The 22,178-nt window shown below is 41.4% G+C and overlaps 1 protein-coding gene and 1 long non-coding RNA gene across 5 annotated transcripts in view; one reads left to right on the top strand and one right to left on the bottom strand.

Moving 5' to 3' along the window:
* Positions 1-15,364: 15,364 nt before the first annotated feature.
* The window catches only part of ASIP (agouti signaling protein), an 80,575-nt gene continuing 73,761 nt past the window's right edge, over positions 15,365-22,178 (top strand). The window contains exon 1 of one of the 3 annotated variants that reach the window (XM_086332286.1): positions 15,365-16,662. The gene's annotated coding sequence lies outside the window, so the exon portion shown is untranslated. The remainder of the gene's footprint in view (positions 16,663-22,178) is intronic. The other 2 variants (XM_086332287.1, XM_086332283.1) reach the window with 2 other exon arrangements.
* Positions 16,836-22,178, bottom strand: part of LOC147360365 (uncharacterized) — a 49,857-nt gene continuing 44,514 nt past the window's right edge. For both annotated transcript variants that reach the window (XR_015139118.1, XR_015139117.1), the window contains one exon: positions 16,836-17,953. This is a non-coding gene — a long non-coding RNA (uncharacterized LOC147360365). The remainder of the gene's footprint in view (positions 17,954-22,178) is intronic.

Here is a 22,178-nt window from a genome sequence, read left to right as displayed (position 1 = left end):
TGTTGAGCTTTAAGCCAACTTTTTCACTCTCCTCTTTCACCTTCATCAAGAGGCTTTTTAGTTCCTCTTCACTTTCTGCCATAAGGGTGCTGTCATCTGCATATCTGAGGTTATTGATATTTCTCCCGGCAATCTTGATTCCAGCTTGTGTTTCTTCCAGCCCAGCGTTTCTCATGATGTATTCTGCATAGAAGTTAAATAAACAGGGTGACAATATACAGCCTTGACGCACTCCTTTTCCTATTTGGAACCAGTCTGTTGTTCCATGTCCAGTTCTAACTGTTGCTTCCTGACCTGCATACAAATTTCTCAAGAGGCAGGTCAGGTGGTCTAGGATTCCCATATCTTGAAGAATTTTCCACAGTTTATTGTGATCCACACACTCAAAGTCTTTGGCATAGTCAATAAAGCAGAAATAGATGTTTTTCTGGAACTCTCTTGCTTTTTATATGATCCAGCGGATGTTGGCAATTTGATCTCTGGTTCCTCTGCCTTTTCTTTTTTTTTTTTTTAATTTTATTTTATTTTTAAACTTTAAAATATTGTATTAGTTTTGCCAAATATCAACATGAATCTGCCACAGGTATTCCCTTGTGTTCCCCATCCTGAACCCTCCTCCCTCCTCCCTCCCCATACCCTCCCTCTGGGTCGTCCCAGTGCACTAGCCCCAAGCATCCAGTATCGTGCATCGAACCTGGACTGGCATCTCGTTTCATACATGATATTTTACATGTTTCAATGCCATTCTCCCAAATCTCCCCACCCTCTCCCTCTCCCACAGAGTCCATAAGACTGATCTATACATCAATGTCTCTTTTGCTGTCTCGTACACAGGGTTATTGTTGCCATCTTTCTAAATTCCATAAATATGCGTTAGTATACTGTATTGGTGTTTTTCTTTCTGGCTTACTTCACTCTGTATAATAGGTTCCAGTTTGATCCACCTCATTAGAACTAATTCAAATGTATTCTTTTTAATGGCTGAGTAATACTCCATTGTGTATATGTACCACAGCTTTCTTATCCATTCATCTGCTGATGGGCATCTAGGTTGCTTCCATGTCCTGGCTATTATAAACAGTGCTTCGATGAACATTGGGGTACACGTGTCTCTTTCCCTTCTGGTTTCCTCAGTGTGTATGCCCAGCAGTGGGATTGCTGGATCATAAGGCAGTTCTATTTCCAGTTTTTTAAGGAATCTCCACACTGTTCTCCATAGTGGCTGTACTAGTTTGCATTCCCGCCAACAGTGTAAGAGGGTTCCCTTTTCTCCACACCCTCTCCAGCATTTATTGCTTGTAGACTTTTGGATTGCAGCCATTCTGACTGGCGTGAAATGGTACCTCATAGTGGTTTTGATTTGCATTTCTCTGATAATGAGTGATGTTGAGCATCTTTTCATGTGTTTGTTAGCCATCTGTATGTCTTCTTTGGAGAAATGTCTATTTAGTTCTTTGGCCCATTTTTTGATTGGGTCATTTATTTTTCTGGAGTTGAGCTGTAGGAGTTGCTTGTATATTTTTGAGATTAGTTGTTTGTCCGTTGCTTCATTTGCTATTATTTTCTCCCATTCTGAAGGCTGCCTTTTCACCTTGCTAATAGTTTCCTTTGTTGTGCAGAAGCTTTTAAGTTTAATTAGGTCCCATTTGTTTATTTTTGCTTTTATTTCCAATATTCTGGGAGGTGGGTCATAGAGCATCCTGCTGTGATGTATGTCGGAGACTGTTTTGCCTATGTGCTCCTCTAGGAGTTTTATAGTTTCTGGTCTTACGTTGAGATCTTTAATCCATTTTGAGTTTATTTTTGTGTATGGTGTTAGAAAGTGTTCTAGTTTCATTCTTTTACAAGAATGTTGACCAGTTTTCCCAGCACCACTTGTTAAAGAGATTGTCTTTAATCCATTGTATATTCTTGCCTCCTTTGTCAAAGATAAGGTGTCCATATGTGTGTGGATTTATCTCTGGGCTTTCTATTTTGTTCCATTGATCAATATTTCTGTCTTTGTGCCAGTACCATACTGTCTTGATAACTGTGGCTTTGTAATAGAGCCTGAAATCAGGTAGGTTGATTCCTCCAGTTCCATTCTTCTTTCTCAAGATAGCTTTGGCTATTTGAGGTTTTTTGTATTTCCATACAAATTGTGAAATTATTTGTTCTAGCTCTGTGAAGAATACCATTGGTAGCTTGATAGGGATTGCATTGAATCTATAAATTGCTTTGGGTAGTATACTCATTTTCACTATATTGATTCTTCCAATCCATGAACATGGTGTATTTCTCCATCTATTAGTGTCCTCTTTGATTTCTTTCACCAGTGTTTTATAGTTTTCTATATATAGGTCTTTAGTTTCTTTAGGTAGATATATTCCTTTTTTTTATTTTTAAACTTTACATAATTGTATTAGTTTTGCCAAATATCAAAAGGAATCCACCACAGGTATACATGTGTTCCCCATCCTGAACCCTCCTCCCTCGTCCCTCCCCATACCATCCCTCTGGGTCGTCCCAGTGCACTAGCCCCAAGCATCCAGTATCGTGCATCGAACCTGGACTGGCATCTCGTTTCATACATGATATTTTACATGTTTCAATGCCATTCTCCCAAATCTTCCCACCCTCTCCCTCTCCCATAGAGACCATAAAACTGTTCTATACCTCAGTGTCTCTTTTGCTGTCTCGTACACAGGGTTATTGTTACCATCTTTCTAAATTCCAAATATATGCGTTATTATACTGTATTGGTGTTTTTCCTTCTGGCTTACTTCACTCTGTATAATAGGTTCCAGTTTCATCCACCTCATTAGAACTGATTCAAATGTTTTCTTTTTAATGGCTGAATAATACTCCATTGTGTATATGTACCACAGCTTTCTTATCCATTCATCTGCTGATGGGCATCTAGGTTGCTTCCATGTCCTGGCTATTATAAACAGTGCTGCGATGAACATTGGGGTACACGTGTCTCTTTCCCTTCTGGTTTCCTCCGTGTGTATGCCCAGGAGTGGGGTTGCTGGATCATAAGGCAGTTCTATTTCCAGTTTTTTAAGGAATCTCCACACTGTTCTCCATAGTGGCTGTACTAGTTTGCATTCCCACCAACAGTGTAAGAGGGTTCCCTTTTCTCCACACCCTCTCCAGCATTTATTATTTGTAGACTTTTGAATCGCAGCCATTCTGACTGGCGTGAAATGGTACCTCATAGTGGTTTTGATTTGCATTTCTCTGATAATGAGTGATGTTGAGCATCTTTTCATGTGTTTGTTAGCCATCTGTATGTCTTCTTTGGAGAAATGTCTATTTAGTTCTTTGGCCCATTTTTTGATTGGGTCATTTATTTTTCTGGAGTTGAGCTGTAGGAGTTGCTTGTATATTTTTGAGATTAGTTGTTTGTCCGTTGCTTCATTTGCTATTATTTTCTCCCATTCTGAAGGCTGCCTTTTCACCTTGCTAATAGTTTCCTTTGTTGTGCAGAAGCTTTTAAGTTTAATTAGGTCCCATTTGTTTATTTTTGCTTTTATTTCCAATATTCTGGAAGGTGGGTCATAGAGGATCCTGCTGTGATGTATGTCAGAGAGTGTTTTGCCTATGTGCTCCTCTAGGAGTTTTATAGTTTCTGGTCTTACGTTGAGATCTTTAATCCATTTTGCGTTTATTTTTGTGTATGGTGTTAGAAAGTGTTCTAGTTTCATTCTTTTACAAGTGGTTGACCAGTTTTCCCAGCACCACTTGTTAAAGAGATTGTCTTTAATCCATTGTATATTCTTGCCTCCTTTGTCAAAGATAAGGTGTCCATATGTGCGTGGATTTATCTCTGGGCTTTCTATTTTGTTCCATTGATCAATATTTCTGTCTTTGTGCCAGTACCATACTGTCTTGATAACTGTGGCTTTGTAATAGAGCCTGAAGTCAGGTAGGTTGATTCCTCCAGTTCCATTCTTCTTTCTCAAGATAGCTTTGGCTATTCGAGGTTTTTTGTATTTCCATACAAATTGTGAAATTATTTGTTCTAGCTCTGTGAAGAATACCATTGGTAGCTTGATAGAGATTGCATTGAATCTACAAATTGCTTTGGGTAGTATACTCATTTTCACTATATTGATTCTTCCAATCCATGAACATGGTATATTTCTCCATCTATTAGTGTCCTCTTTGATTTCTTTCACCAGTGTTTTATAGTTTTCTATATATAGGTCTTTAGTTTCTTTAGGTAGATATATTCCTAAGTATTTTATTCTTTCAGTTGCAATGGTGAATGGAATTGTTTCCTTAATTTCTCTTTCTGTTTTCTCATTATTAGTGTATAGGAATGCAAGGGATTTCTGTGTGTTGATTTTATATCCTGCAACTTTACTATAATCATTGATTAGTTCTAGTAATTTTCTGGTGGAGTCTTTAGGGTTTTCTATGTAGAGGATCATGTCATCTGCAAATAGTGAGAGTTTTACTTCTTCTTTTCCAATTTGGATTCCTTTTATTTCTTTTTCTGCTCTGATTGCTGTGGCCAAAACTTCCAAAACTATGTTGAATAGTAATGGTGAAAGTGGGCACCCTTGTCTTGTTCCTGACTTTAGAGGAAATGCTTTCAATTTTTCACCATTGAGGATAATGTTTGCTGTGGGTTTGTCATATATAACTTTTATTATGTTGAGGAGCTTGAACATCTGGAAGTTCACAGTTCACATATTGCTGAAGCCTGGCTTGGAGAATTTCGAGCGTTACTTTACTAGCGTGTGAGTTGAGTGCAATTGTGCAGTAGTTTGAGCATTCTTTGGCATTGCCTTTCTTTGGGATTGGAATGAAAACTGACCTTTTCCAGTCCTGTGGCCACTGCTGAGTTTTCCAATTTGCTGGCATATTGAGTACAGCACTTTCATAGCATCATCTTTCAGGATTTGAAATAGCTCAACTGGATTCCATCACCTCCACTAGCTTTGTTTATAGTGATGCTTTCTAAGGCCCACTTGACTTCAGATTCCAGTATGTCTGGCTTTAGGTGAGTGACCACACCATCATGATTATCTGGGTCGTGAAGATCTTTTTTGTACAATTCTGTGTATTCTTGCCACCTCTTCTTAATATCTTCTGCTTCTGTTAGGTCCATACCATTATTGTCCTTTATTGAGCCCATCTTTGCATGAAATGTTCCCTTGGTATCTCTAATTTTCTTGAAGAGATCTCTAGTCTTTCCCATTCTGTTGTTTTCCTCTATTTCTTTGCATTGATTGATTGCCGAGGAAGGCTTTCTTATCTCTTCTTGCTATTCTTTGGAACTCTGCATTCAGATGCTTATATCTTTCCTTTTCTCCCTTGCTTTTCGCTTCTCTTCTTTTCACAGCTATTTGTAAGGCCTCCCCAGACAGCCATTTTGCTTTTTTGCATTTCTTTTCCACGGGATGGTCTTGATCCCTGTCTCCTGTACAATGTCATGAACCTCCGTCCATAGTTCATCAGGCAGTCTATCTATCAGATCTAGGCCCTTAAATCTATTTCTCACTTCCACTGTATAATCATAAGGGATTTGATTTAGGTCATACCTGAATGGTCTAGTGGTTTTCCCTACTTTCTTCAATTTCAGTCTGAATTTGGCAATAAGGAGTTCATGATCTGAGCCACAGTCAGCTCCTGGTCTTGTTTTTGCTGACTATATAGAGCCTCTCCATCTTTGGCTGCAAAGAAAATAATCAATCTGATTTTGGTGTTGACCATCTGGTGATGTCCATGTGTAGAGTCTTCTCTTGTGTTGTTGAAAGAGGGTGTTTGCCATGACCAGTGCATATTCTTGGCAAAACTCTATTAGTCTTTGCCCTGCTTCATTCCGTATTCCAAGGCCAAATTTGCCTATTACTCCAGGTGTTTCTTGACTTCCTACTTTTGCATTCCAGTCCCCTATAATGAAAAGGACATCTTTTTTGGATGTTAGTTCTAAAAGGTCTTGTAGGTCTTCATAGAACCGTTCAACTTCAGCTCCTTCAGCGTTACTGGTTGAGAGGAAGGTCAGGTGCCCATAATTTACATTTTTAAGATAACAGGATTAGCCAGAAGGTTTTCAGGAAGGAGAAACTGTCCTCAAGCAGGATACCTTGTTATATAATCCTTAGTACAGAGTTTAAACTGAGTTGTTTGTTGTGTAATCATCAGTTCCAGGCTTAAAGATAAAAATGTTTTATGTGACTAACTCTAAGGAATGCAGAGGGAAAAAAAAGTTTGTCCTTTCCTCCTTCTTGAGAATTCCAGACCCCTATCTCCTCCTCTAGAACCCCAGACCCCTCTCTCCTTGGGGATCCCCGGACTTCTTGTCAACCTGCCTAGGAATTGACTCTCTCAGTATCAAAAAGGACAAACTTTTTTTGTCCCAAATTTCCCAAACTGCTTTGGAGAGATTCAGATACTTTATTTTATTTTACAGATAGTAGTTACAGACTTTATGTATCCATCACTCATATCATCTGTGCAAAATCAAGAAGTACAAGCTTAGCATACCAGTCTCTTAGATATGAAAGGTAATGGAAGTCCCTTGTTGGTTTGTTTTCAGTGCGAGACCTAGCTGGAGCACATCACTTACTGTAAATGACTTTGCAAGGGGAAGCTACCTTGGAGTAGTTTTACCACTTGAAAATGAGATAGGACCATTGCAAAAGTAAATAAAAATCAATAATCAAAAGCCGGATCCTAAGTCTAAGAGAAGAAAAAAATCACCTTAGAAGTGATTCTACTCTTTCAGTGCATGGCATTTCCACTGTCCATCTGCCTTTGCTCTACAGCCCTCTTTCTGGGTCCAGGCCAGCCTCGGTGCCTCCTGCTGACCCAGGCATTCAGGAAGAAGAAAATGCTGTTACTGCCTTGTTTCTGCCTCTGGAAAGGATGCCTTTCCTCCTCGCCTGCAGGTCTTCCTCAGGTGGGACTAATGGACTCCTGCCTTCAGGATATACAGAGGCATCTCATCTGAGTGATCTCATCTGTTTCCCTGGTTTTATTTATAAGCTATATACCAGTGACACCCAAATCTGCATGTCTAGCTTAAAGCTCTCCCCAGAACTTTGGGCTTCCTTGGTGGTTCAGATGGTAAAGAATCTGCCGGCAGCACGGGAGACCTGGGTTCGATCCCTGGAGAAGGGAATGGCAACCCACTCCAGTATTCTTGCCTGGAGAATCCCCATGGACAGAGGAGCCTGGTGGGCTATGGGCTACAGTCCATGGGGTCTCAAAGAGTCAGACATGACTAAGCATCTAAGTTCAGCCAGAATTTTAGTTTTATTTCTAATAGATTCCTAGATATCTCTATTTCAGTGTATTCCACAGATATGGTAGAGTAAAAAGAACTCACCCCCCTTCCTTGCTCTTCCTCTGGAATTTAGCATCTATTAATAATTGGTGATACCGTCAGCTACACAGTCACCTAAACTAGACACTGGAGAGCCTTCCTTGATTTCTCTTTTGCCCTTACTCATCCCCTTGCATCCAAGGCCCTTGGTTCTGTTGCTTCTTCCCCAAACTTACTACTCCAAGTGCTCATTCATCTTTCCTCTGTATTATTCTGCTTTAACCTAGATTGTTTTCTCTGGTCTCTTTGTTTCCAAATGTGTCACATCAATCTACCCTCTGCTAGCACAATATTTGGGAATTAAATCTGACCATATGTCTCTCCTAAAACCTTTCAGCAACACTGCAGGATATGGTCCAGGTTCCTTAATCTGATACTTATAAGGTGCTCTCTGTCTGTTTCTCCTGACCTTTCGGCCCTTTCTGCCTGCACGTTTCCCTCCACATATTTGCTATCACTGGCCTTTCTGTCTGCACTGTGCTCTCCTTCTATTGTCAGTGCCCCAACCCCACATAGCTAAATCCTAGTCATCATGTAAGGTTCAACTCAGATCTCACTTCTGAGAAGCCTTCCCTGACTAGCCCCAACCCTTGGTCTGTTAGGTGCTGGCATACCTTATGAATACCTCTGTCAATACATAAACCTCATTTATTATTTCTATAATTATTTTATATTTATCTCTTCTTCTGGACTATAAGCTCTTTGTAGGCAGAGACAATGTCTTTGTATTCACCATTTCTAGTATAGGTCATGGCATAAACTAAGCCTCCAATAATCGTTTGAATGACTGAATATCAGAAAAGTAGTCTCAGTTTAAAAAAAAAATATGTATGTATGTATATTTATTTTGGGGTCTCTGCTGCTACGCACGGGCTTTCTCTAGTTACGGCCTGTGGGGTCTCTACTCTCTAGTTGCAGTGGCTTCTCTTGTTGCGGAGCAGGGCTCTAGGGCATGTGGGCTTCAGTAGTTGTGTATGTGGGCTCAGAGTTCCAGCATGGCTTAATCATTCTGCAGCATGTGGGATTTTTCAGACCAGGAATCAAATCTGTGTTCCCTGCATTGGCAGTCCGATTCTTAACCACTGGAACATGACGGAAGTCCCCGAGCTTTGTTTTTTTTTTTAAGTCTTCAACGGTAAAAACTGAAAAAGTATTTTAGCTAACCTCAGGTACTTAGCATTCTATTGCACTAAGTGCCTGCATTTTAGGTAGTGAACTGAATCGATTTCTCTGAATATATTTTAATTTTATGCTAAAAATTACATAGTGATATTGAAAAAAGGTATTCCTTAAACATTCTAGTGCCCAATTTGATGACTGCTGTCTTGGGTTCTCTCCTTGTCTCCCCTCTATTGGGTTCCCAAAGAGTTCCAGCTGAGACACATGCACCTCAGATATTCTTCTCCCCAAACCAGAGCTCTGATGTGGCCACCTGGGGGCAATGCAGACTTGTGGAAGGACTTCACAGAGAGGCGCCTCGAGTTCTAGTGCTGAGCAGTGCTTGCGCGCCACTCTGCCCAGTTTCTTTTCCTCCCACTTTGACTCAGGCTTCCATTGAACTGACTTGTCAGTGCCCCAACCCCACATAGCTAAATCCTAGTCATCATGTAAGGTTCAACTCAAATCTCACTTCTTCTTGAGAGGGGACTTGAGGAGGGGACTGGAATAGGTGATCAGGTGTGAGACACACTCACAGAGCCTCTCCAACTCCTGAGAGGCAGGGTTAAACAAATCAAGCTGGAGGTTTCTTTGAGCCAGGGAACCAGGAAAGTGTGGAGGCTGGTGTTAAACACTGTCTAACAGGTATAACTTTGTTCCATGATGTGCAGTTCATAAAAATGTCACATTTCTTTAGTTCTCTAAAATATTCTTGGCTCCTATCTACCAGTGGGCAGAAAACCCAGTCTTGGTCCTCTTTTCAGGAGCTCACAGGTATTTCAGAGACGTCTCTCAGTCCGTGCCATTCACCGTTGGAGTTCTTTGCCCATATCAATTGTCTATTCTAGGACCCTTTCTGTAGGCCTAATTGGGGCATGAGACTCCCAAAGAGCAGTGCTTCTGGTCACCTCTTAGCACACAGTCATCCCCATTCAAGGTCCTGCTGTGCCAGGGGTCTGTGGGAGGGCGGGAGTAGGACCTGGCCGCACAAGGAGACCATGGTGCTCCCTAGCTTAAGCGCCAGGCTCAGGAAATTCTCTCTCCTCTAATCCTAAGAGCCCTTCTTTGTGTCAGAAAAAAAACAACTTGATCCCCTCTGAGACCTGGGCTGATTTCAAAAACAAAAGTCTGTTAGATTTTATTTTTTCTAAGGCAAATGAAGCTCCAGCACAAAAGGCCCTGAGTCATTCTTTGGGGGTGGCAAGCGTAGGAGAAGATAGGAATGGTTCATTCTTCCACAAAGAACCGAAGTGGCTGACACCACGGAAAATAAGATAGTTAATTCCTCAAGCAGGTTAGCCTGTCAAACACTAAAGCACTGCTTACTTCATTCTTTGTTCCTGGATTATGGAGCCTCTCCTAGAAGAGGCAGTAGGTTGTTTGGCAGGTAGAGATCCACACTGAACATGTACTGGCCTTGTGGTGACCCAAGGACAAAACAGCAGATGAGACCAAGGAGTCTTGGAATGCAAGAGCAGATAAAAATACTTCTTGAGCTGGCCCACTGTTCTAACAGCATCTCCCACTCTAATAAACTTTATTTCCCTCTCATTCTGTCTCATGTCTGGAAATTCTTTTCCAACCTGTGCATGGACCACGACAGACCTCAGACTGGGAAGTGCTTTAGGCTGAAAGTAAGCACCAAATCTGGGCTCCCTCATCTTCTGCGTAGGTCCCAGGTTAACTAGGGAGGATGGAGCTGGCACTCCCAAGTTCTAGTTCCCGGGACTGGCCTCATTCGGACCTTCCCATTTCCTGATCTCTGGAAGGGGTTTGAATAACCTATGAGAGAATTACCCTAAGGCCACATCTAACCCTTGAATAATGAACTGCATAATGGAATAACAGAGCAGTCTTGATTACTGATTTCTTTTGTGTAAATTTTTATTTTTTGATATCTAATTAAAATATCCTTATTTTTGATTATTGAGATTTTTGGAACCCCCGTAAATTTAACACCTTAGATGCATGCCCTGCTTGTCTCACCCTGGCCTGTCTACTGGCAGCTGCCCCTGCCTGAGCCACCTTGAGCCCTTGTAGTTCATTCATGGGATGTAACCTGAGCCTAGCTATGTGTGAGACCAAGGATGGGACCCTGGCATTTCACTCTGACCTTGGGTGAGAGTAAGGGGCCTAGCATCCTTGGCTAATATTTCTCCCAGACTCTCAGCTGGACTGTATTGAAGTGACACCTGTAAGGTGCAATGAGACCTCTGGGCATTGAGCCAAGAGTCCTGTGATTCTTTTTTTATCATAGATAGAGAGAATTTATTAATATACCACTATTCATCAGGGGTCATATGAGGATCTAAGAATTTCAGAAAATCTAGGTTGCTCTGATTTAAGTCCACATTCTTTAATGTGGTGCATAAGAAGGCCAGCCCTTCACCACTGCATCTCATCTGCCTCATATCTAGCCATTCCCCCATGTATACTATATTCTTGTCACAGGGAGCTGTTTGGTCTGCTTGTTGTTTTCCAAGCATAAGTACTTTCACGCCTCCATGCCTTTGCTCATGCTGTTTCCTTGCCTGGAATACCTTTTCTTCCTTCCTCTCTGCTTGATAAATTCTTTACTTATCTTCAAGGCCCAAATCAAATGTCATCTCCTCTGTAGTTTCCACTAATATGTTCCCCTTATTGAAGTTCACTCACACGCTTCATAGGCAAGGCAATGGCACCCCACTCCAGTACTCTTGCCTGGAAAATCCCGTGGATGGAGGAGCCTGGTGGGCTGCAGTCCATGGGGTCGTAAGAATCGGACACGACTGAAGCGACTCAGCAGAAGCAGCAGCACGCTCCTGATAGCCCCCATCCCAATTTCATGTATCTGTTTTTTATGTCTCTTTATAAGATGATGAACTTAGTGAATGACTTGAAAGAGTGACTCCTGAGGTTGCTTCCTCTCCCCCTCATCTTCATTCATTCTCCCTGTCCTATAACTTCATTCATCTTTGTATCCACAGCACTTAGCATAATGCTTGGCACGTAGGAAATACTTAAACATATGATGAAAGCTGCAAGGCAAAATGTGGTTCCTTTATTTTCACTTTCTATTTCCACTTCTCAGGAGATTTTGGTTACTGCTCTCAATTTCCTCCTCTGATCATTTCTGTTCTTTCTGACCATATGCATCCCATCCCAATTTTACCTAGCTTTCTGGAGCTAGCTCTCCCAACCCACTCCATCCATTTATTCTGCAAGTCAGCACATACTTATTGAACACCTGCTTTTCTGCAGGCACTATTCTAGGCATTGAGGATACAGCAGTGACCAAGATAGATGGGGTACTTCCATGGAGCTTACGTTATTGAAAAACTGAACTAAAACGAGTAACAAGATAATTTCAGATAATGATGAGGTTTAGAAAGGAAGTAAAGTGATGTGACAGGGTGTAAAGAGAAGTTAGGTAAGTCCTCTCTGACGAGGAGACACTGAAATCTGGAGGAAAGAAGAAGGCAATATGGGTATCTGCAGAAAAAATTTCAAGTTAGAAATATCAGTAAGTGCACAGGCCTAGAGACAAGATCAAATGACTGAAAATTGTAAAGCATTATATAAAGAACAAAATGATTAAGGCTTTCCTTAGACTGTCAGTATCCTTTCATTCCTTTCACAACAGAGTAGCTTCAGTCCCTTCTGAGAAGTGGTTGACTTCTCCTAACCTCCACCTTTTCTACCACTCATATCACAGAATTTTCTTCCACTGAATCCCATTGAAATTCATCTGACTGAAGTACCAACCCATGGTATTAGATGCTTTGTGTGGTCCCTTTTGAGGCACTTCTCTCCTCCATCACCTCCAGAAGCACTAAGTGCTGCTCTCCCATCTCCAGGAAAGGTTTACCTCACAGGAACACTCAAACAGAAATCCGGGGGTGGGGATCGGGGGCAGCATTAAGGAGGAAAGGTCAGTTCTCTGGACAGACATCCACAAGTGGGAGAGCCTGGCATCCACTTTTGTGAATCCCAGGAGTGTCTCCTCATCCCCTTTGTTACCTTTTCTCTAAACTGTGTGTTGCCTTCCACTGGGCTGCCAAGTCCAGCTGGTGAGGGAGTCCAAAAGAGCTGGCCTCCTCTCTTAGATGCCAGAGCAGCTGCTTAAAAAAGCCGAAGGGCTTCCTGCTGCTAGAGACATGAAACACTCTCAATAAGCCAGGAGCCAGAATCAAAACCATATGGTTTGCTTTGCAGAAAAGATCACAGGGCCTGAAAAATTAGAGGAAGGAGGGCCAGCCAGGGGACAAGTTTTGGGAGTAAGGTGAGTGCACCTATCCCATTCCTAGCAACCCTACACTCACTAGTATAGCCCCCTACCCTGCCACCTAAGGGTACTTCTGTCCTTGGACTCCTGGCCCATTTGGACTTTCTTCAGGCCCAGATTGACAGAAGTTCTAACAATAAAGTTCAGAAGAATGAGATTATATCCTCTCCCTGGAACATCTTGGTCTCTTAAAGTCCTCCTGACCAGATGCCCCTCAAATGAAAACTGTCCCCGTTTACTCTTATCTCTAAGGAGCCAACATACCTCACACCTTAAACATATTAAACTAGCAGTCTTTTATCTGGTTGTTTCCTGTGAATCTAAATAGATACAGGGTCTCTAAGATTTTTCTTAGATTTTTAAACTTATCTTAGGTTTTTCCCAAGTTCTCCTGAGGTAGATCCATAAGCATTAAAAAGAAATTCATACTCAATGACTCCTTTTAAAAGGATAAGCTGCTGCTGCTAAATCACTTCAGTCGTGTTCGACTCTGTGTGACACCATAGATGGCCTCCCACCAGGCCAAAGTACAAGCTATATGGTCATAATGTGGGAGCCTGGATTTAGATATGCTTTTGGGCTTGAAACATCAGAGCTCTGCTAGTTCCAACAGGTTCCTGTCCTTCCTGCTACATGAGCCAGGATTGTTTAAGGACAAGTTGGGGAGGAGGTGCTCTATGCCTGAAACTGGGATAGCCTGCCGTGTCTTCTGCTCTGCAGACCAAGGCCAAGGTACCCCAGGAAAGAATGAATCCTAATTCTCGCTGTCCAACCCACTACTTCAGTGGCTCCCTGTAAACGGCAGCATTTGTGGGGAGAGGTCTGTGTCCACAAGTCTCTATATCCATGCAGAAGAGTCTGGGGCAGCTGCCTTTACTTTAGGGCCCAGGCTGACCCATAAATGGGAGGAAGATTCCAGGCAGCCCTTTATTATAAGAAAGAGATAGAGCCTCAGTGTTTCAGAGTTGAGTGCCTGTGCCACAAGCCTCTCCCGTAATCTGTTCACCCAGGGCAGGTCTGCAGTATGCTGGGTCATGGAAGAAAAAGCAAACAAGAAGACAGAACAAATAAACTGAGTTTTCCTAACTTTTTTCTGCAGGTATTTTCTTGGACAGAAAGGGAAATGAAAAGTTTGATAGAGAGGATGGTTCTCCTTCTTGACTACTGTTGAAAGTAAGTGTTGACAAGGTTGTATGATCAGGGATTTGAGGGTAGGATTTTTATCTTAAGCTTCCCAAAGCTGCAAGGATGATCCTGTTCCTGCCTCCCGGACTGCCTGACTCATTCCACTATAAGTCATTGGAAAAGACCCTGATGTTGGGAAAGATTGAAGGCAGGAAGCTTTTGACTAAAATAAATTATATTTTAATGTTGCTGTTTAGTCACTAAGTCACATCCAACTCTTTTGCAACCCCCTGGACCATAGCCTACCAGGTTCCTCTGTCCATGGGATTTTCCAGGCAAGAATACTGGAGGGGGTTGCTATTTCCTTCTCCAGGAGATCTTCCTGACCCAGGGATTGAACCTGGGTCTCCCGTATTGTAGGCAGACATATATATATATATATATATATATATATATATATTTATATATTTATATAGACCCTGTCTTATTCAAGCATCACAATAAACTACATTTAGGAAAGAGAGAGTATGAATATCACTATTATGTAGGAAACAAACACGAAGAGATTAACTGACCTGCCCAAACTAGCTCTCTTGTCATCAGAGTCAAGACTAGAACACGAATTTCCTAACTTGCAGTTCAGTGCCTTTTTCATCATTTCACCTTAAGAACAAACGTCTTCCAAAAGTTACAGTAAGACAGGGTATTCACAATCATTGAACTCCTTCCCTGGGCCCCTCTTATAATTATGGGGTCTTCCTCTTTCAAAGCTGATTCATCCTTTGCCACCATATGCTCCCCCAGATTCACACACAGGTCATATGCATGCAACACTACCAGGCACTTTGCATACCATTGTCTCAGTTCATTCCCCAGTATCCCCATTGAGAATATTATTTACCCACAGGACCAATACACTGAAGCTCAGAAAAGGCAGATACATTAGTTTAAAATTGTAGAGCTTATAAGTGTTAGTCAGGAGCTGAAACCAGGTCTTCTGATACCCTGATCCCTTTTTGTGATACCCAAGGAATCCAGAGACATGAGCCATGTAGGAATCAAACGTAGATCTCAAAACATGAGCAAATTTGTGGACTGTTCCTGCAGGAGGCAGATTCTAAGTCTGGGATACCATGTAATACAATACACAACCTCCAGTTCCACCGATGTGGCAAATACCCTTCCCACAGGGTATCCTCACAGAAACAGGCGATACAGGCAAGTGTGCTTACCTGGCATGTGCTGCCCCGCCTCCCTCTTCCAGAAGTTTGGTCACAGCTACAGCATCTTGACAACCTATTTAAACCAACTTGCATGAACTGGCAACAAAGTATCCATTCTCTGACAGGCTGAGTCATTGAGCTTCTGCAGAAGTTGGAATCTTTAGCTGAAACATTTAAGAACCAGGGGGTCCCTGAGAGGTATGTGATAAATTCCATTCAGATATTGAGATTGATTTCTTTCCTCTTTCTGTCTGTCTTTTTTTTTTTTTAGTCACATTCAAAGAGCTAACAAGTTGTTTTCACCTTATCAAGCAAGATGAGAAGAACATTGCTTCCTTTATTCTTGAGTGGGTCTCTGCCAAAAGAGTGCTAACAGCATCTGAGTAATTAAGAGTAGCATCTGAGTTATCTGAGAGCACTTTGTACATGTGACATTTACTGAAAGGTAAATGGTGCTGCAAATACTTCAGCAAAATCCAATTACAGGCCTCCAAGTCCATTATAATTTACTGCTCACAGTTTACCCTGTAAACTCCCACACTGTTTACACTGTATACTGTATAGGCAGCCCCTCTGCTTTGAAATGCTTCTAAGAAACTATGATGTTGCAAATTTGTTCAACTGACAGCTGAATGTACACATAGCTCCATCTGAGAGGGAAAGGCAGATGTAGGTGTAAGGACTGAATTTTATCTCATGGCATCTGAGCAACCTCGATGGCCTGACAGCTTTGTTATGCTATATGGGTTAACAATTGGGTCATGAGATAATTCACAAAACTCTCCAGCAGTCCAGGCTCGGCCGGGGTTAACTCTTGCTGTGGGGCTGGGATGAGGAAAAGCAGATCTTCTCAAGCTGCAGCTGCAGTTGACATCTCCTTCACCCCATACCTGAGCTCCTGCTCCCTGGAAGAGAAACCCGAGTAACGACAGCCATAGCTGCAGAGAAGGGTTCTTCTTGGTAGTGGCTGATTCTGACTTCAGAGCTGTGGGCATTGAGCTAGAAAGCAGTACAGAGGGAGGGCCAGGAGGTAAGTGACGCCGGGAAATGGGAAACTCAGGGGAGAAAGGACTTGACTTTCTTCCCCTCACAAAGATGTGCTTTGCAATTTTCGTCTTTTCATCTGGACTGGTGAGTTTCAAAATTTTTAGTCTTTAGACAACTTGAGCTAGACAAAGTCTCACCCATTTACTAGATTGAACAAGCCAGCAAACAAACAAAAAAACCACTTTGCAGGTGTGTTTGCTGAATTCCTGTGATTATTTGTAGGTCCCTTTAAACATATTTGTTTTGATGCTTTTAAGTTTTGATTGAAATCCACAGCAGAAAATATGTTTTAAAAGGGGGGGAAAAATCAACACACTTCTGTGCCTTGCATTTTGACTCAGCCCACAGAACGGTTGGAAGAATCTCTGCAGACCCACTATAGATCCCCGGATTCCACTTGGAGAACCATTAATCTAAAAAGACATCTTGATTTCAGAACCCTTCTTTTGATCTGGAATTATCTGTTACTGACCACAGACAGCTGCTACTGACAATTCCTGGGACAGGGCCCTGTTGAGTGAGAGGTAAGCCCAGTGCGGGAAGAAGAAATTTCTTTCTCTTTGTCAACGAGTGTTTCGGTACAGAGCCATATCTGTGCTTAATAGGATATCTGGGAGCTCAATTTCTTTTCCTTTTCTTCCTCTCCTTTTTCTTTCCTTTCCCTTTCTTCCTCCTCCTCATTTCCGTCTACTTTTTTGTTTCTTCTGTACTGAAAAAATTCACCAAGCCCTCGGTGCCTAGATAATTTTTTTTCCCGGTACATTCCACTGATTGGAGTTCCCTAATTACAGTTTCTTACTTGGGTGCAGAATCTTCCTATATTTGAGCACCTAAATTTTTGTAAAAGCAGTTGGCCACTGCCCATGCTTTGTGAACAGGTAGCTGAGATAGTACCAGAGAAGGGAAGGCTACAGGTTTGTGCCCTTCCCAGTATCAAAGTGTGGTGCTCTATTGAGATACGTGTAGGAGAAGAACATTCCGGGAGGGAGCAGCCATGTTGCAGTGAACCGACAATACCAATAATATAAAGAACAAATCCAGGAAGAAATGGAACCATACCCTGGAAGCTTGAAGTTACAGTGGTTCATTTGGTCAACCTGCTCTGAAAATAAAGGAAAAGATTCTCATGTTGAAGGTAGGGCATGTGCCTGCATTTTCTCTGCTTAAGCCACGGGGATCTCATTAAGGATCGGGACACTAACACTGATGGCTTCATTTTGGGCACAACTCTCAGCAGGAAAGCCCCATACAAAGGTAATTACAAGGAATTGGGGGGTGGGTGGGCATTATAGCCTTTTGATTTGGTCTCTCAAATATCCTGTCAGACAGATGTAGAAAGGAGATCAATCTTTACCTCAAAAGAAGTAAATTGTAGGTTGAAGTGTTTGGTTTCAGTCTCTATCAGGTTGAGGCTTTGAAAAACAGATCTGTGGGTCTAGGAAACCACATACAGGATTCAGTTGCTTTGGAGTCCGGTGAGTATTCAAGGATATAAGGAAATGTATAACTCAATTTGAGACAATTGTTTTTAATTGGCAGTTTTACTCTCGAGTACGGTAAACCCATTTTGTGTAAGTGGCTCGGGGTTGAAATACAGTCTGGGAAAAGGGCTGTTTCTGGTTCTTCAAGACAGTCTGAAGGCATCTCAAAAGTTAAAATAACATGAAACTTGCCATCTTTCTGTTACACCGCAAATGTTTTTCTCTTCCAAGCACTTCTGCGTATGGGTAAGCATTCCAGCAAAGATGCAGTTACAGTCCAGCATGGGAAAGCAAAGGAGCCTAGTGTTCAGAGTTCGATGAAACAGCCAGGATGCTAGTCAAAAAGAGAGAAGAGTTCTTATAGAAGCAAAACAGAAAATAGAAATCAAAAAGATCACATGTCAATGTGTGTGTTGGGGTTGGGAGGAAGGTGGATGGTAGCCGAGTGTAATCTTTGATTGAGATAAGAAAGAATATGGCTCAGGGAAAATGTACACAAAGAAATAGACTGTGGCTTGAGAGAAAACTGACTTCAGTTGGGTAGGGAAGATTTATTCAGGTTTTGGTGAGGAAATTGGAAAGAACTGTAAAGCTAAAGTCTGTATCCAATTTAAATACCTGTGCAGCTGGGTCTGAGGGCCAAAGTAGTCCCTAGAGCCCCAGGAGGTCTGCATTTTGCTCACAGGGCAGCTCTCTTGAGGAAAAAGAAGGGGGTTGTTGCAGTGGGTGAGAGTTCTTAAGGTCCTTCTGATAGCCCCCACAAAATTAGGACACAGCCATAAATTGCCTGCTAGACAACCACCAGTTCTGTCTCCATCTGTTCCCCAAACCTGTGCTTACAGATTCTTTATATTCAGGTGTTTTTAAGAAGAATCAGCTTGGAACAAAAGTACTAAATTCGAAACATTCTAAACCACAATTTAAATCTTATTTAAAAGACGAAAGGATGAAAAGTGTGGCTTTTTTCATTTGTTTAGAAATAGTCCTTTCTGACTGGATCCCATCCAGTATATGTTTCACTCTTTCCTTGGTTTGTTCCTCTCTCAAGTGCCATCAGCCCTCATTCAATACAGTCAGTGATTGGACTTTCAGAGGGATAAAAGTGGTTATTTAAAATTGCCTCCTTATGTCCTATAGTTGCACCCTTTGACATTCCCTTCCAGAGAAGTGATGTCATCCCCATCCATAGCACCACTGTAAGTTAGGGACACAGAGGAAAAAAATCCCTAGACCTTAGTGAAGTTACACTGATTGGAGCTTCAGGGTGGTCAAGTGGCCTGATTCTCGGGAGGCCCTGGTGCACAAAGATCAGGAGCAAGAATTAGGAGACCAGTTTCTAATCCTGCATCTACTTCTAACAGTCTGTGGGGCTTTAATCTCCTCATTGACTTGCTCAGGGCTGCCATCTTCCTGTGTATCAAAGGAGAAGACAAAGTCTAGCCTCTCCTACTTGTGAATAAGACGACAGCTCAAAGTACCGGCCTTTGTGGGGTGACAGGGAGCCAGGTCAAAGAGAGAAAGTTGTGACAGCTGCATTTTTCACTTGATTGCCTAATTTTTAAAATCTTGATCTCCCTCTTCCCTGGGATCCTGAATGGTCTGGACACAGACCACAATATTTTAAATTTTTATTTGACATTTGTCTGTTTCTATTAAACAAAAATGTCTACAGCTTGATGAATTTTCACCACATGAACACACCCAGGAAAACTGAACCTAGATCTAGAAACAGAACATTACCAGTACCCAGAACCCCCTGGTGCCCTCTTTAAGTCTCTTTCTTCCCAAGGGTAACCACTAACCTGACTTCTAACACCATAATTAAGTTTTGCCTGTTGGTGGTGGTGGGCAGGGGTGGTGGTGGTAGTGGGGGTGGAGGGGGTGGTATGTACTTTGATGTGTGACTTCTTTTGCTTTGTACGATTTAGTTATGCTATTGCATGTAGTAATATTTGGGATTTTGTTTTTTGACTGCATCACGCAGCTTGTGGGATCTTAGTTCCCCAATCAGGGATCCAACCCTGTGGCCCCTGCATTGGAAGGGTAGAGTCCTAACCACTGCACCTCCAGGGAATTTCTGCATGTAGTAATATTTTATTTGCATTGCTATATGGTATTTCATGAATTTATATACCACAATTTATTTATTAATTGCCTTATTGATGGGCATTTGGATTGTTTCCAGTTGGGGACTATTATGAACAGTTCTATTAGGAACATTTGTGAACAGTTTTTTGCTGAACATATGAATGCAATTCTATTGGGTATATCTAGAAATGGAAGTGCTGAATTGTAAGACATGTGAGTTCTGCTTTAACAGATACTGCCAGTTTTCCAAATTAGTTGTATCATTTTACACTTCTACCAGCCGTGTCTGAGGTTTCTGGGTTTTTTTAACATCCTCATGGCTCAGACGGTAAAAATGTGCCTGCTAATGTGGGAGACCCAGGTTTGATCCTTGGGTCAGGAAGATTCCCTGGAGTAAGAAATGACAACCCACTCCAGTATTTTTGCCTGAAGAATTCCATGGATGGAGGAGCCTGGCAGGCTACAGTCCATGGCGTCGCAGAGTCAGACACTACTGAATGACTAACACTTTCACTTTCAGTTTTCATCAATACTTGGTATTGTCTGTCTTTTATATTTAACTATTTTGGTGAGAGAATAGTGGAATGCCTTTCTATTTTAATTTATATTTCCTTGATACTAATGAAGTTGAGCACCTTTTATCATTCATTGGCCATTTGGATATCCTGTTTTATGAAATACCTTTCATATCTTGAACCTATTCTGTGGGGTTGTCTGATATTTTTATTTGTCTATATTCTTTAATTGTAGACATTGGTTGTGTACAAGTTTCAAATATCATTTCCCAAATGCTGCCTAAGCATATTGGACCCTGAGGCAAAGGGAAAATCAGTAGATACCTATCTTGATTTAAAATTATGACATTTTATTCATCATGGATTTTAAAAAACTAATTTTGATTTTTAAAAATACTGCAAGTATCTTGTTTTGATTGCTGAGGGTTTTTGTTTTTTTTTTGATGCCCCCTTAAAAATTTGTGTCCAAGCTTAACGCTTTACTAGACCTTCACCTGAGGCTTCAACTTGCCTCACCCTAGGCCTGGCTCTTATTCCATTCTGTGGCTTGCATTGTCACTGTCTTTATTGTGTTATTTGTTAAAAAGGAGTTCCTAATTTAAATTTAAATTGATTAAATTATTCAAGATTTTCTTTCATGGTTAGCATCTTTTTAAAAAATTTTGTTTAAAAATTTTTTTCCTACCTAAAATCATAAAAATATTCTTCTATAATATTGTTTTGCATAGTGCTGTTCAATAGAACTTTCTGAAGTGATAGAACTATTCTCCAGCTATGCTGTTCAATAAGGCAGCCAATATGATGCAGGTATTGAGCACTTGAAATGTGGCCAGTATTTCTGATGTATTGAATTTTAAATTTTATTTACTTTTAATTATTTTATTAAATATGAATAGTTGCAATATAATCTGAAAACATCATCCACCTAGAATTGATTTCAGGATAGGCTGTAAGGTCATATTTCCTTTTTTTTCTTCCATATGGATAGCCAATTGAACCAATATTGTGTACTGAAAAGACTATTAATTCCTTTTATAGTTAGACAATTTTCTATGAGTCTGGTTAATCTGGTTCTGGAATGTCCATTTTTTAAATTTATCTATTAAAATTTGTCTTTGTCCCAATTCCATGCTGTTTCAAATACTGTAGCTACTATAATGAACTTAATACATAATAGAATAAGTTTTTCATATTTTTGGTCTTCTGCAAGATTATCTTGACTATTCTTGAACTTCTGTTCTGCATTTCCACATAGATGGATGGAGGAGCCTGGTAGGCTGCAGTCCATGGGGTCGCTAGGAGTCGGACATGACTGAGCGACTTCACTTTCACTTTTCACTTTCATGCATTGGAGAAGGCAATGGCAACCCACTCCAGTGTTCTTGCCTGGAGAATGCCAGGGACGGGGGAGCCTGGTGGGCTGCCATCTATGGGGTCACACAGAGTCGGACACGATTGAAGTGACTTAGCAGCAGCAGCAGCTGACATAATGATTTGACAGCACAGTGATCTGACATGTAAATACATTACAAAATGATCACTGTGATAGGTCTAATAACCATCTGTCACCATACAAAGTTATTATAGTATTATTGATTATATTTCTTATGTTTTATATTACATCTTTCATGCATGCATGCTAAGTTGCTTCAGCTGTCTCCAAATCTTTGCAACCCTGTGGACTGTAGCCTGCCAGGCTCCTCTGTCCATGGGATTCTCAAGGCAAGAATACTGGAGTGGGTTGCCATGCCCTCCTCCAGGGAATCTCCCTGACCCAGGGATTGAACCCAAGTCTCTTATGTCTCCTACACTTGCAGGCAGCTTCCTTACCACTAGTGTCATACTACTGGGAAGCCCATATTATATCTTGTGGTTTATTTATATTATAACTGGAAGTTAGTGCCTCTTAATCTCTTTCATCTACTTCACCAACCCCCCTAACCGTCTCCCCTATGG

This window comes from Bos grunniens, chromosome 13, assembly GCF_055505025.1.
Source record: "Bos grunniens cultivar Pamir isolate PY7600 chromosome 13, Bosgru_T2T1.0, whole genome shotgun sequence".
In the NCBI taxonomy this organism is placed as follows: Eukaryota; Metazoa; Chordata; class Mammalia; order Artiodactyla; family Bovidae; genus Bos; species Bos grunniens.
Note: the sequence above shows the minus strand (reverse complement) of the source record. Positions and strands in the feature narration are given on the sequence as shown.